The sequence below is a fragment of the Camelus bactrianus genome, chromosome 2 (genome assembly GCF_048773025.1).
Source record: "Camelus bactrianus isolate YW-2024 breed Bactrian camel chromosome 2, ASM4877302v1, whole genome shotgun sequence".
Taxonomy (NCBI): domain Eukaryota; kingdom Metazoa; phylum Chordata; class Mammalia; order Artiodactyla; family Camelidae; genus Camelus; species Camelus bactrianus.
Genome location: NC_133540.1, coordinates 116006465 through 116027253, shown reverse-complemented (window position 1 = coordinate 116027253; position 20789 = coordinate 116006465).

Here is a 20789-nt window from a genome sequence, read left to right as displayed (position 1 = left end):
ATTGTTCAACTTGTCTCTTTAAATTGACTATATTTATCCCAAAATAATCCATACAAATCAAAGTGAAAAATGTTTTTAATAATGACTTTGAGATTTAACTTCACTTTGAATAGTTGAGATAAGCACCTATTTTTTTATTCCCTCCTGATTTTCACTGATATGAAGAATTTAAAACTGATTAAATCCCATGTGGAATATTCTGTGATTCAAACATCTACCTGTATAGACTGCATCATGAAAGACTGAAAATTGTACTGCAATTGTCTTTCTTTTTTTTTTTGGTGATGTTACTTAATGCCAATGGACATTCACTTTATATTGATTTTTGGGATCTAGATCTCCTTCACACGTTGATACCTCCACAGATAATTAGCTGTAAAATCATAATTGATATTTAAATGAACAAGATTATCATGGTCTACACCATGCTCAACTATTGGCATTTATTGCGAATATAAAGATCACACATTGTAAAGATCAATATCAAAATCATCAACAGATATTTCAAAAAGTAAAGATATCAAAACAACTGCAGACCTACTAAATCTAGCTGACATCATTATCATTTTATCTATTTATCATCTAATTTCTGATCATTTGCTATCAAAGGTAGTGAATCACTATAGACTTTAGATGAATTGTATAGAAATATAAACCTTCCTTAATATTCCCATAATAGGGTGTGTGACTGTGTCACATTAAAACTGGAAAGAAGTAATGGCATCTTTCATCCTTTCTTTTCTTCCTTTCTTTATGCATTTTTTTTTAAAAGTGAAAATGTTCTAGCAGTTTCTCTACTGAATCCCTCTCAGGTTATGTTAGCCACAATTGGGCCATATCCTCATTTCCAGTAAATAAAATGGAACCATGCTGATTGGCTTAAACTTAGATTAGGCATGGCTCACCCACTGACCAGGGACAAGAATTACCTTTCCTGAGTTTTACAGAGGCAAGTTGGACATATAAATGAGAACACCAACCAGGAAGACAGGTAAGCGGATGGTGACAACAACCAATAGTATTGGATGTACATTTTTTCACATTTGTATCATCAGTACCTTCAACCATGCATAGCATAAGTGAAAAGCATATTAAATTCATCCTGCCTGAATTGTAAAAACTTACATTCAGGCTGCTCTGCACCTTGCTATTGCAATAGAATAAAATTCACCATTGTTTTTAAAGTAATTAAAGAGTGGTAAAGAGTGTTCAATAAAATACTGAAGGTGAACTTAAAAATAAGGAAGTCGTTCCACAAAGCTACCACACTATTTGTCCGAGGTAGAAGTGCCTTCCTCAGTTCCATCAGTCCGAGAGAAACTCAGTTTGACATAGTGAGGGATTTCTAGGTCATTAGGAGTTGAAGCTTTGTCAGAGTTTACAGTACATGCCAAATGGTGTGTTAAGCTCTTTGAAGAATTCTCAGGAATAAAAAGTCTATTTCTTCCCCAAACTCTAACTAATTGAGTTTGCTCATAATTTGGCAATAAGATGCCATAGCAACTTCCAGGCCAAAAAAGAGAACTTTAGTAATTTACAAAGCTAAGGCATAGAAGACAATTTATATCTTTTACTGATTTCAATAATTAACAGAATAAACTTGTTCCTTTTCACTCAAATATATGCATTCTTCAGGAAGCCAAATATAAAAGGTAATCTATTTTCATCCAAGATTTTCTTCCTATATTGACTCTTTATCCTGCTTTTCTAACACCTAGTTGAACAATCTGAAGCAATATCACTGACAAAAAACTGTGAAAGAACTTAAAAACAGTTACATTTTGCTGATTTTAGATCAACATATTGGATAGCAGAAGCTAAAATCTTATAGACCTAAATTTTTCAGTAGTGTTTACAGAGGTGTGTTCCTGTATGTTTTCATTTTTATTTGTTTTGCTTTATTTTGCTTTGTTATGTTCCGTTTTGCTTTTGAGGGACTAAGAAATACACAAAAATTTCAGACCTTGCAGTTACATATATCTGGTTTTAAATTATTGTTCTATAATCATGGGCAATTAACTTCTCTGTTGTTCAATTTCTTCATTTATAAAACGTTTTCACTAATATCCAAAGAGTTTTGCAAATTACACATAATACGCCCAGCATTGCCTGGGACATAGTATATGCTCAACAAATGGTAGTTATTTATGTTTTATTAATTATAACTTTCACGACAGAAGACCAAACCATCAATTCAGTCTGATACATAATATTAGGACTTAATTTTGGCCCTTCTTAAAGTGTGTAATCTTGGACAAGTATTTTGTTCATGTTGATTTCCCAGCAGATCACATCACACACAGCCTCTTCTGGCTAAACTGATTTTTTTTTTCAAAAATATTTTGCATGGCTAAATTGCAGAACCTTTAAATTATATCTCTAAGCCCATAGTACTTAAAAATAAACTCTTGATTGTCGGATTCCATTAAAAGTAGAATGAACTGACACTTTGACTATTGAGTAGTAAAGGAAAACCAAAGGACAAAATGGCCTGTACATTTTCAAAATATTTGTCTCTAATCAGTTATATTTAGCATGAATTAATAGGAGAGTTCTAGCTTTCCAGTTTTTTAAGAGGAATTAATTTGATACTGCCCACCCTACTAGCTTCTGACTTGGAGGTCTGACTTCATCAATTAAATTCACAGCAGATTAATTAGCTAGTAATTTAGGAAGTTAATCATCATTCAGTTATACTTATTAAGTGTCTTTGTGTTCATGAAACTTGTGTTGGAAGATTGGTTTGGGAGGACTGAAATCTTGCTTGAAGAAACATTTAAGTGGTTTGGACACCCCAGCTTCAACCTAAATGATATTCTTGGTGCTGCTCATCCCTTTATCACTGTTTAAGGATAGATACTGAGTACAATACAAAAGTGTGTAAGAAACGTATTATGTGTATTAGAGCTGACATGGCTTTCATTAGGGCCTGATTAAATTATATTCCATGTTAAATATCCTGAATGATTTTCAGCTTTATGCTCACAACTTGCAATCTTTTTTTCTTTCCTTTCTCTGGGAAATTTTTCACATCCAGTCTTAGCCCACAGATGAAAGTCAGTTTTGTGATTTCTTCCTAAAGGCTAATGGAAATTTGTTCAAATCACAATTTGCCCAATTCAGTGGAAATACCTGCCTTGGTTCACTCAGCTAATGAGTAGTCGAATTTGGTAGAGTGAAGGAGTTTGAAGTCACGAATGAGGCAAATCTTCAAAGTCTGTGAAATATTTACATAAATTGTGGCCAAATCAAGCTAGCCTTTTAGTCTTTTTATTTTTAATGCTGCTGTTTCCTTAAAGATTTATGTAACAGTTACTGCAAATCTAAAAATAAAATATACTTATAAGCATGTATACATATAGACCCATGTATGCAGAAGCACCTGTACACATATCCTGGGTTGCCTTCTGAAAATTACATATTTACATCTGTGACTGCAGAGGTAGGAGACACTGCTGGCTGGTGAGAGACCACTCATGGATTTCCCTGAGTTGCATTGTCTTCCTTTTCTTTACTTTTCTGTATTTGTGAGAACTGATGAAAGAAAGTTCACCTCTTCACTTAGTTTGCCATTCTTGAATTCTTTACAATTAGACATAACTTCAGTGAGGATGCTAACTGTAAGATTTGTTCTCATATGTAGAGAATTCTAGCAAAAGGTTTTCCAGAACAGCTTTAGTCTGTAAAACTTTAACCTCTTTCAAGATATGCTTTATTTTCTCCAATCTCCTTTGCACGTGGTGCAGTACAAGCATGCTCTTTCTTACTCTGGCTTTAGTTAACTACAGAACAACAGGCTTGGCACCACCTTTAACCTCATGTATCCTCTTGTATAAAGTAAGTGATTACAATGTATTTGCTCCTTGAGGTCATTCCCTAGAAGAATCTCAGAACTGACGACTTCAGAGACATAATCTCATAGACCAGCTTGCTACAATGCTTTGTGCAGAATATTGTGTTAGATTTACAATGATCTGATGCCCTCCTGGGGAGCTGGAGGAGTGGGAAGAGAGGTGCAGGCAAGGTGACATGACATTTGGTACATTCTTAGCAGCCATCAGAGCTAAGATTTCCAGCAACACTGATTAGTGTCGCTGTCAAGAAATTAAACCATTCAAAATTTTTTGCAAAGAAATCTACTATAACAATTTTACAAATGTTTTAAACAGTTTCTTTGCACTTAATAAATCCTATTCTTCTTCTTCTAAAAACGTTAATAAATGAAGATATGAGACAACCTGAATCTTCACACACAGAACAGAAATCTTTACAGAATCTTGTATTATTCTTTTTTAAAGCATGAATGTGTTTCCTGCACATTTTATTCTATGAGGAAAAATAAATTTGTCAATATTTGGGTACATACTTTTACTTCAATTACTTGCCAGATTCATACCAGAATAAACACTCAGCATATGATTTATTATCATTTCAACAATCAAGTTTTAACAAAGTATTATAGTTATAATTCATCTTTCTTTTTGAAGGATAAGAAAGGATATTTCACATAGCAACATTTTAAAATAGCTATTTGTAAAGCCATTTTTTAGTGAATTAGGAACAATGGTGACATTTGGGGGGTAAAGGGTAAGATGTGGGTGGAAAAGAGGTGTTCTGCCAGATATACTAAGACACTCAAGGTTGCACGTGTGTGCAGTGGACCAACAACCATTGTTTGCTATCATTAAATATTCTTCTACCTTAGACTTCCCTTTTGTGAAAGCTTTTTCCTTTTGTGGTTGACCTTGATGTTCACATTAACCTGATTTTGTCAGTTTTGAAGCATCCAGTAAGGGAAAGGTTGAATCCGTGTTGTGATTTACCACTAACCTAAACCCAGAGAGATGCCCCTGGGTGGTGCTCTCCCTGTGTCCCCACTTTTGTTGGAGAATTAACCAGGAACATAAACTTGCTTCAATTTTACCTGCCGTGGTTTATCTCTGACCCCACTCTCCACTGAGGATACAGACATGGAGTTTTACTGCTTACACTATTTTTGACAGCCTAAGGTGAACTTTTCTTGTAATCTACCTCTAAATCAACTCAGACTAAACTTGAAGAAGAAGAAGAAGGAAAAAGCAAACTATTGTTGTATATGTAAAGAAAGAGAATGTTTTATTTTGCAACTTCTAAAGTTTTATGAATTTGACTTCATCACATTTTTGAACCCACATCAGTTCTTCTTGTGTAATAGAAAAGAACAAATCTGACTCCATATTAGATCTGTTTCTTTGGCTTTAACCCTGTGCTCTGTTTCCTGGGGTTAGTCATGCTGGTTTTGTACCTTTTGTAAAAGAATGTTGCCTATAGCCTGAAATATACAGGAGAGCCTATTCTCAAGTCTGTGACCTTTAAGGATATTAATGTTTTTCACTTTATATAAAGATAAAAATTTGCAGACTAGAAAATAACATTTGTTTTGTTGGAGGTTTTCAGGGACACCATGATCTGACCCACGTGGACAGCTGCAAGGAGTTTGTAACAACCACACCCCCTCCCCTTTTTATTACAAAAGGAGACTGAATTCTGACTGGGGGAAAGATGGTTCTCCAGGACATTAGTCTGCCATCTTCTCGGTCTGTCAGCTTTCCAAATAAAGTCATTATTCCTTGCCCCAACACCTTGTCTCCCAATTTATTGACCTGTCATTGGTGAGCAGAACAAGTTTGGACTTGGTAAAATTTGTTTTTCCCAATGGAAAAACTTATCCATGTGAGTCCCAAGGTTGTATTATATGTCTAGTTATATGATTGACATAAGGTTTCATAATAACTGAAAGTGTAAGTTGTTCTTTGCGTACACCTCTGAGGGACATGTACAGGGTTGTTACAGACCCACCCAATCCTACCCCACCTCATTCAAAAGATCAGGCAATGTTTGTCACCCTCAAAGGGGAGTAAAAAATATGTTCAAATTTTAAAATTTGTAAGAGAAAAATAATTTTTGCTTGAGGTGTGACTTCTAAAATATTGTGAGAATTTATTTTGTGGTAAACTACATCAGAATTATTTCCTGAAAGTAAGAAAATGCCCGACAGCCCCTTTTCTTTTTTTTCTTCCTTTTTTTTTTTTTCCACAGTCAGAGGAAAATCAGAAATTATTTTGGTAGAGAGTACAAATTAGTACACAAATGAACACACGCCTGTTAAATTTTCTAGAGATTCGTGGAGTGGTTGAAAACAGAAATTTAAAATTATAGGTAGGTCAGAGATAATCATGATGTTTGAAACATTTTCCTGTGTTTACGCATTCGAAGTATCCTAATTCTTTATAAACTAAGTTTAATTAATGTATGTGTGTATGTATTTCCTTCTTTCCTTCCTTCCTTTCTTCCCTTCCTTTCTTTCTTTTTTTTTATCCCTGTGAATAAGCTGGAATTTTGTTAGGGTGACTTGCCCTGCAGTGGCTTCTTGACCCCATGGACTGCATGTCTACGATCTTGATGAGATGTACGGGACATTGACCCCAACTAGCCAGAAATTCACCAGCCTTTTTTTTTCTTTTTTGGCAAGGCAGGTAATGCAGAGATGGGAAAGCAAAATTAAAGTACATAAAAGAAAAAAAAAATAGGAATCTTAGGAAATTTGTATCACTCCTTTGGACCTCAGTTTATACACTTGTAAATTGAGGAAGAAAGGGCAATAGACTGAAATTAACATTTATTTACTGATTTCCTCACCTTTTTGTTCTTCATAATACCCAAATGAAAAGTTATTTTATCCTTATTTCATTGAAATGGATTAAGAGAAATATTAAATAACTTTTTCTTGATAAAGACACAAAAACATCAGAATCCTAATTTGACTCTATCTTGAGTCTTCATGTCTCCAATATTTATGTTTTTCTCCATTTTATCTCATTATACAAAATAAGATTGCCTTTTACATAAAGTAAAAGAAACAAAAACCCCTCTCTTTTATGACAGAATTTAGAAGTTAAAAACCCATGTTTAAGATCTTAATGAGATACAGCTTTATAAACATTAATTCTACTGTGTCCTTAGATATCCAGAGAGAGATCTAATGGTGAGATTTGGTAAAGGATAGAAATGAGTTTGAAGATATAATAAAAAGATGAGTAGGCCCTTAGAGAAGGCAGAGTGAAGAAAAGATGGAGACAGTAACCAAAAATGGACCTCTACTAATTCTGGAAATCATATAGAACTCTTTTTTAAGAACTGAAATAGCTAATATTTCAATGATTAAATTGTAAAGTCACCTTTGTCTCTTTATATCTTCCTGAACATTTAATAAACTTCGTTACATGGATGATTTTGCTTCATGCAAGGTGATTTCCTGTTTTCAATTTCTTGGTTACTGGACTTCAGTTTATATAATAAATATACTTGGTACAAAGTGTGATGGCCTTGGGCACACTTAAGTCATTTGTGTTTTCCAGACCACTTGTTTTCTATGATTAAATATAGACAATAATATTCACAAAAAGTACTTCACTGGCTCTATTTCTATCTTTTGTAGGAATTCAGATCATCATCAAATTTGTCAAAGTTTTGGAAATCTACCAGAGAGTCTTTGTACAGTGTAGATGGAAAGCTCTGAGCTACTTCTGGTATCTTCCACAGCTTTGCCCTATGTCAGAGCCAAGCTGGCACTTTGACGCTGCTGACCGATGTGGACACTGCTCCCATTGGTGCCTGGCGATGACAACCAAGCCAAATTAGTTGCTTTTGAGAGTCTGCTGATATTGGCTTTCTGACTGCCCATCAGCAATACTGAGCACATAAGTGTCGTCATATTCATCACGACTCCCACACACATCCCTTCCATTCTTAACGGAACGTTTAGCACCAAAATGACTTAACACTTAACACATAGAGTTTTCATTATACCAAGGGCCTTAGCAAAACGTAATTATTTCCAGTTAAAAACTTCCTACTCTGTCATCTTAGGACTCAATCATGGGTGATGTGCCTCAAGACAACCTGAGTAAGACCCTCCATACTGTCCTCAAATTGATTAGCAGGCAGGCCTGACATGAGCTGATTTGTGACATTCAAATGACTACTACTTTACTATTCACATGATTTACATATATATAATCTGTATCTGTATCAAAGCAACTAATGGATTGGGTTAAAAACAAAAATTTAGATGTGTTATTGAGTTAAGCTTCCCATTCCTTCATACACACACACACACACACACACACACACCCCTCAAGCTGTGTTATTTGAAGAAATGTGTATTGACTCTTCCAGGAGAATGACAAAGACACATGGAGGTCAGAAGCTCTTAACAGGAGAGGCAGTTCTAGGGAACAGAAGTCGATTATACAAACTATCAATTGATTATGAAGCCAAAGTAAATGTCAGTCCCCTTATATACCTTTGAGAAAAGGATGCTGAGACATACAATAACAGCACAGTGGTTGGCCAAGTTCTCCAAACTCTGACAAAACAAGCGCCCATATGTAGCTCCTTAATGTGCAGCATAATGAGACATAAAACAGTGAAATCAGGCATTTTGTTCTGAATAACCAAAGTCATCATTCATTGAAAAGGACATATGTGTCTCCAAGATGGGGTCTTAAACTATAGTAAAACTTTCAATTTATCACCATCACCTTCCATTTCATGTTTCCAACTTCTTTGGCCACATCAAGGAAACTTGGGGCAGGATAGAAAGCCTTGGAGGGAGGGATTCACCGGAATTAAAAACTCAGTTTAAAGCTAGTCCCTTCTGCTCTGTGGATCTTTGCTTTAGCTATTTATACTTGAGGGAACAAATCACTGAGAATTTTGATTCTGTGTTCTGGGGGTGGTATTAATTTATTTCCATCTGCATAGGATTCAAGAGAAAAAAATTTTAATGAGCTCTGCACAAGCTTTTAACCAGACAAACGTGGGTTCAGATCCCGACCTGGCGGTGTTATCATCAGAAAGTTGTCACATTTCTCGGTTTACTCCTATCAAAAGAAAATGATAACTACTTCATGGAGATCATTGAATGGGAAAGTTATTAGAAACTCTGTTGTAGGTCATGGTAGAGTAGATATTCAATGCTTCTTCCCTCCATAAGAAGACAAAGTGGCCACTTTGCACTGTACAACCGTATAGAATGTACCAGCCTCTTAAATCATTCTGTATACATTCCCTAAATGGTGATTATGTCAAAATATTTACTATGGGGGTTTCCGAGGACTTTCTTGATTCTTGAGGAGCCAAGTGCAGGGGAAACTGCATCACTTTCTGTCTGTTACTCAATTGATTCCCTCTAGTTCCCTGGCTTTCCACCCATAGCTCCCGAAGGCTCTTGGCATCCGCAGCCCTGCTCTAACCCTTCACTGGGTTAGACTGAGCTATCCATTTAGCACCTAATTGAGTCATCGGACAGTATCTCTGACATTGCCTGGCCACAAAGGACAACTGATCGACCTGCACACCCCATGCCCGCCATCCCTCTGCAAATCTATCTGTCTCTGTAATTGACACCATTTCCATCCAGTTGCTCAGCCTAAAAGCTAAGGAGGATGCACGAGCTTGCTGGTTTCACTCCTTTGTGATGGTAAGTTCACTCAGGTTTCCCTTAAAAATGATATCCCCAAACAACCATTTCTTCCCACTTCCTCTGCTAAAGCTACGAACATCTCTCATCTAGACTAACGTAAGAGTCTCCTAATAGGTTTCCCTGCCTTGACTCTTTAGCTCCCTTAACGTACATTCTCTGCCAAAGATTCTGACAAAGACCCTTCTAACAGAACTAGGCAGTCTCTTCTGAGCCCTGTTTCAGACTGAGTCTCATCCCTGGGCCCTGTCCTTGGCCTGCTGAAGCCAGTTTTAGCAAAGAACCTTGATAAGTCAGCTGAACAAGAACGCCTGCCCTTGGTACCTGAACACTCTTGATATCTGATCAAGTTCACCATCCCCTACTTTGACATGTAAGACCTTGGCAGGTCTTTGGCAAGAATCTCCTTAGATCAGTTCAGCAAGAATCTCCTTATTCTTGAGGTCTCCTCTTAGTGATTTTCCTCCCACTGACTTTCTCACTTGGCTTGTTGGCTCTTAACCCCCAGCTGTCTTTGCTGTGTTTGGAATTGAGCTCAGTTGTCTTATGGCAGAAGCCTCCTCCTCCAACTGTGGCAGTTACTGAGTGAAATTGGTCTTTACTGCGTTAGTGTCCAGCTGTTTTTCTCTTGGAGATTAGTTACCTTTCTTCAGAAAGTAGTCACACTTTATAAACTATGACTCACTTCTTGTTATTTCCCAATGAAATAGAATGAAATCCTATATTCTTTGCCAGTCTTCAAGATATTACATAATCTGAACCTCTCTGATTTTCCTTCTGCTTTCTTCCCTCTTTTCCTCTTAGATTTTTCATATAGCTGCATCTATCTCATCAGTTAGGATGTTGTTTAAATGCCAATTTTCTCGGAAGGGCTTCAGTGAATTCCCTACCCCAAGTCACACCCCCTCAGTCCCATCACTATGTCATTATTCTGTTTATTTTCTTTGTTGCCCCTCCCAGTGTCTAAAATGTTCTTCTTATTAATTTTTGTGATTATTGTCTGAGTCCTTGCAGTAAAACAGAGCCAGGCTTTTGATGTGTGCTGAGTAAATATTTTTCACTAGCTATCTGCCTGCCTGCTTGTTTGTCCTATAGAACCAGGAGGTAAGAATCATAAACGCAAAATAACATAAAAAATAAAGAAAACACACTACAACCGAGGGGGGAAAAACATGCTTTGCTCTTCAATAATGAAAACAATTTTTCAAAAGTTTCCATCAGGAGTCATCCTATTGGAAATGAATAAATAATATATAGAGCAGGAAACACACATTCTTAATTCAAGGACAGATTTTAGATCAAAAGCTTGACTAACCTCTTAAAATCCTTAGTGTTCTAGATGAAAAGTCACCTCAGGGGGCAATTAGAGGATATACTCATTAAACCAATCGTACAAAGGCCGTGCAGCCTGGGTGAAAGAGGTTAGGCAGGACCATTAAGAAGTAACCTGGAAAACCAGTCATTTGAACGACTTTGCGTCGGAGGGTACCTTACAGCAAGCAGACACCAGGCAACTGCATTTGGTTTCAAGTTCAAAGTTACAGAGTACAAAGGATAAAGGAACTCTGCCCTCCCTTCTTATTTAACTAGTTTTAATTTGAACTTCAATATGGAAGTTGGGTGACAAAGAAGTATGTCCTAAAGACTTTACAAAATGCTAAGGTTATTTAAGTTACATAAGGTATTTAAAATTGGTCCGTAGCTTAGGAACAAGGGTAAGATCTCTTCCACCTCTCCCATCAATAATAGCCCAAAGTGACCAAAAACTTTGGTGTTTGGTGGCTAAAGCTGAGCCCTTCAATCATAAAATTGATGTCCCCTTTTTATATAATTGTCTCTGGTACATCTGGAGAAGGAAAATCAGGCTTAAGAAACTAAGAGAGACTTAGGCATGATGGAGACCTACAACAGAGAGAAAAAATGATTTATCTTTTTATCTTGTGAACAAGACCTATAGCAAAGTAGAGATCCAAAACCTTACACAGAGCCATCATGAAGATGGATCAGACAACGTCAGAAAAAAAAATGTTCATTTCTCCATGCCTTTCTAACCTCTGCCACCAGTTTCAGAATTAAATTGCTCTTTTCTTTTTGAGTTAGTAATTTGTCTCTTCGATTTCTCAGTTATTGAGAAAACAACAAAATATCATGTCTGCTGAAACTCAGGCAGAACTTCTTCCTTTTCTGAAAGAAAGGAGACACCTCCATGGGCCAGGTCTGGAGACAGTCCTGAGAAATAACATATTGAGTCATTCTCTGGGGCTGGGTGACCCAATCAACAGCACTGATAGTTTTTCCACTTATAAGCTTGGACTTCCTCACCTAGGACTTAGAGGCTTAATAAATCTGTGGTCTGTTTCAAACAAGGCTTCAACTGACAAAGGTAAGAATAAGAGGGATGGAGATAAATCATGATTCTTTTCTTCCAAAATTATTATTTTATTTTATATTTTGGTGGAGGGATGTAATTAGGTTTATTTATTTACTTATTATTTTTAGAGGAGGTGCTGGGGATTGAACCTGAGACCTCATGCATGCTGAGCATGTGCTCTACCACTTGAGCTATAATATACCTCCCCCTCAAAATTACTTTTTGTCACCAAGGGTAAGATTTCAATCTAATTTTTTAAAACTATATCTGGTTAATATTTACGGCCTTTAAGAAGACAACGTTCTTTTAGGAGAATGAGATAGCGACATGAGTTATATCTCTGGCACTGTTTTTAAATCTTGAGAGTATGACTTTGGGCATTCCTTGAGACTGATGAGCCAGTGCATTGACTAGCCAACGCAATTCACATTGTTGAAGTCAACATAAGCAGAAACTCCTGAAGTTGTCCAGTCCTGGTTCTAAATACCTGAATCCAGTGGACCTGGCCATCTCAACATCTATGACAGTCACTAACAGAGAGAGGACTTGGAACTCGATAATTTCTAAGCTTCTACACAGTTGTAAAACCATGTGGTTCTTTCTGCTTCTTCGGCGCTTTACAAAATTAGCAAGATCTCTTAGCAAAAGGGTTCCCAACAAGAGATTCCAGACTTCAAGGATTCATTGCTTGAATTTTGGAAAAGGCCCAGCCACTGTCTTTTTGAATATTACCTCCTCATTATGATGTTTTCTTTCTTCTAGAAGCTCAATTACTTTTACGTTGAAACTTTTTAGCCATTCTTCACATCTCATGTTCTGTGTAATAGTCCCCATTTCTGTACTATACTCTATTTACTTTATTTAGATTGAAAAACTTGTTTACCAATTTTTTCTACTGTGAATTTTTACTGGTTTAGCATTCAGATAAGTAGTTTAAAATCAATTTATTTTTCTTTCCTAGGATTTGAGTTTATTTTTGTTTGTCTTTTAATATTGCTCTATTTTTATGTCTCTTGTTTTATAGAATCTTAGTAGCTATTTTTATTTACTTAAACATAGACATCATTATGCCATGTGTTTGGGCTCCAAATTAAAAAACAGATCACACACTAGGAAAAATATTTTTTATGTATCTCATGAAGGATTAGCATTGAGAAATTACTCCTAAAATTCCTAAGAAATCAAGCCAATAAAAGTGATGGTAATGACATGGATGGCAGAATATATTTTTAAAAGTTTAAACTGCAGTAATAAACAGGGAAATAAAAATTAAAACTACAGTAAGATGACTATAAATCCAATAGATTGGTAAAAATTTTAATTGTCTGATAATACCAAATTTTTTCAAATATGTGATGTAATGGGAACTGTGATATCAGTACTGATAGAAGTAACATTATTAAAAACAATTTGTAAAATTACTTGTTATCTTTTGTAAAGTTCTACATTTCAAATTATATAATTTACCCATCCTTTTGATTGAACGTACACACTTTACAGAAACTCTTGCACATGGACACCAGAAGACAAACACAGTAATGATTGAGTTTGTAACAGCAAAACAAATGAAAATCTAACCCAAATGCTCAACTGTTACCTGAAAACTGAGTTCACCTCTTGATGGTTGTTGACCCAAAAGACACAACCAAGCCAAAGAGTGGGAGAAGGAAGGATTTATTACTTGCAGCAAGTGAGGAGAACATGGGTGATCTTTTCCAAAGCAGTGTCTCCCCAATAACAAAACTGGGGAAGTTCTAAGCTAAGGGTACATGCATATTCATGAAAGGGCTTGGATGATGTCATAGAATTTGGGCAAAGGTCAACAGAGTCCAAGCTTTAGTTGACTGACATCACAAGGCTCAGAAAAGGTCACAATCATTATCTTTTAGGTTCCAATTGATCTGGTGGTTGAGCGCTTCAGGTTAATCTTTCTGACTGAAACAGAACTGGGAGTCTTTACAACTGATATCTTTGCTGTTGTTACTTCTCTTGCCTGATAACAGTCATTTGTTCCTACATTCCTTGTCCCTTCAAGACCATTAATTACTGAGACCTGTTCAATGACAGGATTATTCAAGGATAAGCATTGTGGCCAAGTTTAGATCACAAATTGGCTTAGGTCAAAATGACTTCTCTTATGTCAAGAAAGCCATGCCCAGTTCTCTTTCTCCAGGGACCCACTACCCTGTCTGCTTCTAAAACAAGAGAATGAATAAATACACTACAGTAGATTAAAAAAAATGAAAATTAAGTGGTATTTAGAGTGAAGCAACAGTAGTTACACACGATAGATGACTATTAGAATAAGTCACATTTTTGCTATTAAAAAAGGAGATCATAGGAAAACAAACAGAACTAAAAGTGATATTTATGGATATATATATATATATATGGTAAAGATGTAAAAAACAAAACAAAAGAATAATTTAAAAAATAAGCTTAAATCAGTATTCCATGTTGTCTTTAAGAGAACAGCTAAGGTTATCGGGGATAGACAGGTGTTAAAAAAAATTCAACTGAATAAATTAAAGATCTAATTGACTTTATTCAGTGATTTATGAATTGGGCAGCATCCCATCTAGCAAATATAAAGGGGCTCCAAGAAGTGTACATAGTGGAGGATTTTTTTCAGGTAAGAAACGCTGGGACAAGGAAGTTACTAGCAAAGAGTGGGTTATTATAGGCAAGGTCACCTTCCTTTGGCAAAAGGCAGGGGACTGTCCGGCAGATTACCTCACTAGTGCTAACCAGGTAATTCCAGATGGACTGGTTTAAAATTCCACTTCTGGGACAGGTTGAAACTGTAATTAAGCTAGTTGTTATTTCTCAGTTTGGTGATGTGAGCTTAGCACAAGTGACACCATTTTAAGCCTGTTGACTTTTTTTAACACATGGAACTACAAGTTTATATAATAATTGTTTCTTTGATTTCTGAGTCTTCTACAAGTGTTAAGTTTATTGTTGTGCTTAATTTAGGTTACATACTTTATATATATTAATTAATCTAAGTTAAAGTATAGTTTTTAAGTCCAATTTTAAGTTAATATACACCAGTCTGTTAACTCAGTTTAGTTCTAAGGATGGGGGCTTGTTAGATTATAAAGGATCTTCATTTGATATATATATTATTAATCATCTTTACCTTTGCACATATATGTGTTATTTGATAGCTGATGATACTTTCCAACAGAGGATATTGTCTGATGCAACCATTCCTTAGAGAACAAAGGAATGGAAGAACCATCCATACTATCTGCACCCCAAACATGTTAATTTCTAGACTTTCCCTCAAATCAAGATCACACCCACATTTCAAATCTTCCTTCTCTGGATATGTTATGAAATTGTCCCCAGATCTCAGGAGGAAAATCAAACACGTTTCTACTTTGAGGTGTTTCAAAATGAAGGAAAAAAAGATTAGTGTATTTTTCAGTGAAAAAGATGCTAGCATTTTCTGAAAAACAGTTACCAGAAAGTTGTCATAAAAATGGATGCTCCATTGCTCTCTAAAAGTATTCAATTACAATGTTGTTTTAAGTACCTAATATTTCAGACTAACTAAAACCCAATTTTTCCTTAAGCTACATTTTTTCCCCCTTGAATTGCTTTTTCAAGGCATCCAATAAATAAGGCAGGCTTTCTTTAATTACTGAAGTCTAGCTATGAAAGGAGAGTGATCAGAGAAAAGGAGGTTGTAGTTGGCTTTCACTGTTCTTTTGTTATCTCTTCTGTTTCCTGCTGTGATACAAATGATTCTCTTTAGCTTGCTGACAGTGGCATTTGCTTTGGGCTAAAAAAAAAAAAAAAAAGCTTCAGAACACCAGCTAGAAAAATGAATGTTTGTTATTTCAACAAATTGCAACATCTTCAAAATCCAACATTTGTCTTTATCACACAGTTGTAATAATATGAACAATGTAGCCTATCTCTCTGCTGTGGAATATCCTTAGTGCTCAGCTTCTGGGATGAAGTCAAAGATACATTATCAAGAACACCATGGTGTGAAGTTTGAAACAATTAAATTAACTGGGATTAAGCATAAACACATAATAAAATCATCTTTGAAATCATTTAGCAATCCTTGGGACATTCCCTCTTATTCTTTGGAAATGTTATCTCCTGGATTAATGTCACTGTCCCTGACACTGCTTCTGTCATAATTCTAGCTTTTTTCAGTACCTAGATTTATGCTCATTCTTATACTCTCTTCTCTTGGTTTGTTTTTCTTAGTCACTCTACCTCGACTTCAGTAACATTAAGGTCATGATCTAAGCTTTGTCATTATAAATATTGCATCTTTCCATAATTCCAATATCAAGTATTCCATTCTCCACCACAAACTCCTCTCTCTCGACTCTCTGACTCTGAAACCTAACTCCCACAATGCTTTGACCCTATGTCGCTTAATTTTTCTCCCATTCACTATCCCTCACTGATGTTCTTACTTCCTTTCTCACAGAACTTAAATTTCACGGTTAATCATTATAAATCTTCCCATACATACACTCTGAGGAATGTTGCCTCCCTTGCTTTGTTGTAATGTCTTAGCAAGACTCCAAATCTGGTTAAAACTAAACTCATGTTTTAACTTGTATCCTAACTTGACTGTTAGCTAGGGTAAAGGATAAATTGTTTGAATAAAGAAACCTCGAAAATGTAAGGACCTAAATAAAAGAGAAGTTCATTTTTTCCTCAACTAAAGATACCAAGACGAGTGGTCCAGTTAAGCAGCGAGCCTGGACTCCATGCAGACATTCAGGGACGTGGGTTTCCTTTTTCCTTTCCCATTGTTACAGCATTATCCTTACTTCCTGACTAGAGTTGGGTAACTAGGCATGACCATGACTTAATTCATATAATCTGGAAAGAGCGGAGATGTAGTTTAATAACATTCCTTTTAACAGCTGAGGCAGGAGTCTCCTTTATCACTTCTGCTCACACTCCCAGGTAAGGTGTTGTCACATTTCTACACCTCTGTAAGAGGGAATCTGTGAAATAGAAAAGTCTAGGCTGGATAGACATTTGTATAACTTGACCTGATTACATGAAAGGGATTTTGGTGGAAAGTTAACAGCTGTTGTATCTGAACAAAGCTGGAGAAAAACATATACTCTTTTGACAAATATTATGTCAAATTCAGAACTACTGACCATAAGTGGTCTCTTAATTATGCTTGACAATTATAATATTTTTTTAGGTGTTTCCTTTCTAGACCCATTTTATATGTATCTATACCTTTTCTTTTATGTCACTGAGTAAATAAAAACAATCGGAACGTCAATTTGAGACACATCCCAACATCTACTCATCTCCCTACATTAGCTTCCATGTATTGTTTCTTCCCATTTCTTACTGTATATGAATCCTCTGTGACTGTAAGCTAAGCTCATCGTGAGTACATTAGATACCATCTAATTTCACCTATCCAGGGCCACCTTCGTAGGAGTTTTCCCCTTCTCTTCTGTATTATCAATTCCCCCTTTTTACTGAGTCATCTACATCACCATAAAAATACATTTGTAATATATATATGGTATATATTTATGGTTTACCATATGGAATAATTAAATATGCCATCTTTAAAATAAAGGAATCCCTCTTGATTTCATATATCACACTAGTTCCCCTGTTTATGTTCCTAATTACTGTAAAGTGTTTTTGAAATAGTGGTCAATAAATGTCTTTGTTTCCCTTTCTCTGTCTCTGTCTTTCTCCCTCTCTCTTTATATATGTATCTTTATTGCCTCCAGCATTCCCCCAAAGCTACTATTCTCAGGATTACAAATGACATTCATTTTGCTAACTCTAATGGCCGATTTTATTTTCAGTGCTCATCTTACGTGACCTTTCAGCATCATTTAACACAATCACTCTACCTAGGAGCATTACATTAGATATGCATGGGACCACAAGCCTCTTGTTTTCCTTCTACTTCACTAGCCAGTCTTTCTCATTCTCATTTCGACTTCCTCCTTATCACCCTGCTGCTAAAGGTTGGAAATACCCTTTGACTTAGTTTTTTTAGTTTTTTTGATCTATGCGGCTTCTTGTAGTAACCTCACCCAGTTTCATGGCTTTAAGCATTAACTATATGTTAAAGAATCCAGACCTGTGTGTCTTACAATGCACTTAACATTCTCCCTTAGATGTCGAATAGGGATCTGAAATATAAAATGTTTAAATATAGCCTCTTCACCTTCACCCCTACATCTCATCCTCCCATTTCAATTAACGGCAACTTCATTCCCCTAATTGTTGAGACAGAAAACAGAGCTAACTTTGAATACATTATTTCATGCCATGCATTCATTCTTTCAGCAAATGCAATTGGTTTTAATTTCACAATAGAGACAGATTCTAAATATTTTTTCACCATCATTATCACTCTGATCTAAGCTACACCATTGTTCACTTCTATAACTACAAATGGTTCCTAATTATTCTCCCCAGTTCTGTCCTTTCCCCCAAAGTCGTTCTTAGCAAGATAGGTAGAGTGATCCTGTTAAGGTCAAGGCTAATCATGACACTCCTGTGCCCAAAACATTCAAGTGACTTCTCATCTCAAAGTCTTACATATTTATAGTGGCCTAGCCTTTCCTTGTCTTTCTAATTTCACCTCCCACCATGCAGTAGTTCAGCGCATGGGCTCAGAAGCCTGATGTTTCTAGGTTCAAATGATGGTCCCATCACTTTCCAGATGTTATTTAACCCTTGTACTCCTCAGTGTCCTCTTCTGTATAATGGGGATAATAACACCTATATCACTGGGGTTTTTCTAAGATTAAATGAGTTAAATAAAAAGTACCTAGAATATTCCTGATACAGTATCAGTGCTCAATAAGCATTAGTTTCTACTTCTTTCTTTCTCTCACTCAGTTTCCACTATCCAGTGACTCCTTATTGCTCCTTAAATATATCTAGTCTATTCTTTCCTCAGAGCCCTAATACCTGTTTCCTTTTTGCTTTGCCTGAGTTCTATACCCCCATGTATTCTCACAACTTCTATTCTCATCTCATTTCAGTCTTTGCTCAAAGTTCAGTGAGGCTTCTATGACCACCATATTTAAAGTTGAATTGCCAACCCTGCATTGGTCCTCCCCATCCTCATCTGCATGAACTTGTCACTGTCATGTATATATTTACTAATTTTTGCCCCTAAACCCTAGAAGAGGGGCAAATGCTTAACAAATATGTATTGAATAAATAAATGAACAAAATATAACTTATTGTGTGTTCACTATTTCTCAATTATTGTGTTCAACTTACGCACACTTACCATATTTTATCCTTACAGCAATCCACTAGGCAGACATAACCTCTGTTTTACAAATTCAAAACCAAAACCTCAGAGAAGTTGTATAATTTGCCTAAGATCACAAAGCTACAAACTGATAGAATGGAACTCAGACTGGTATCTTTATGACTCTAGTACACATTTTATATGGTCCTTTAAATAACAAATCAAGTTAATTTTTATGACATTATGACATTGCAAAAAAATTAAGATTGCATATGCTTTATACCTAGATGCTAATATTTATCCTGGATGATATTTAAAGATTGAAACTTGTATTTTAGGTTGTACCACCTTTAAAAATGTCTAAAGATCCTTTGTATTCTCTAACATCATATTCAAAAACAAACTCAAAATAGGTAGAAAACCTAAATATAAGACCAGATACCATAAAACTTCTAGAGAAAAATATAGTCAGAACACTCTTTGGCATAAATTATAGTGCTATTTTATTGGATCTGTCTCCTCAGGCAAAGGAAACAAAAACAAATATAAACAAATGGGACCTAATCAAACTTAAAAGCTTTTGCACAGCAAAGGAAACAGTCAACAAAATGAAAAGACAACCTACTAAATGGGAGAAGATATTTGGAAACGATATGACTGATAAAGGGTTAATAGCCAAAATATATAAAGAGCTCATAACACTGAATATCTAAAAAAATTGATTTAAAAATGAGCAGAAGTCCTGAATAGATAGATATTTTTCCAAAGAGGACATGCAGATGGCTAACGGGCACATGAAAAGATGCTCAACATTGCTAATCACCAGGGAAATGCAAGTCAAAACTGCAGTGAGATATCACCTCACACATGTCAGAATAGCTGTCATCAAAAAGAACATAAATAACAAATGTTGGCAAGGATGTGGAGAAAAGAGAACCCTCATACACTGTTGGTGGGAATATATATTGGTGCAGCCACTGTGGAAAAGAGTATGGAAGTTTCTCAAAAAATGAAAAATAAGACTACCATATGACTCAATAATTCCACTCCTGGGTATATCTCCAAAAAAACCAAAAGCAGTAATTTGAAAAGATATATGCAGCTCAATGTTCTCAGCAACATTATTTACAATTGTCAAGATATGGTAACAACTTAAGAATTGTTGTTTTTCCAACAGATGAATGGGTAAAGATGTGGTGTGTGTGTATATATATATGTATATCTATATATATATGTGTGTGTGTGTGTGTATACATATAAATAAAATGAACTACAATTCAGCCATAAAAATTATGACCCTTTGCTGTTGTAACAACATGGATGGACTTAGAGGCTGTTATGCTAAGTGAAATAAGTCAGACAGAGAAAGACAGATACTGTATGATATCACTTATTTGAAAAATCTAAAAAAATACAACAAACTAGTGAATAGAACAAAACTGAAGCAGACTCACAGATACAGAGTCTAGTGGTTACCAATGGGGAGAGGGAAAGGGGGGGCAACATACGGGTAGGTGATTAAGGAGTGCAAACTATTAGGTTTAAAATAAACTACAAGGATATATTGTATAACACCGGTAAGATAGTCAATAATCTACAATAACTATATATGGAGTAGAACATTTAAAACTTGTGAATCACTATGTTGTACATCT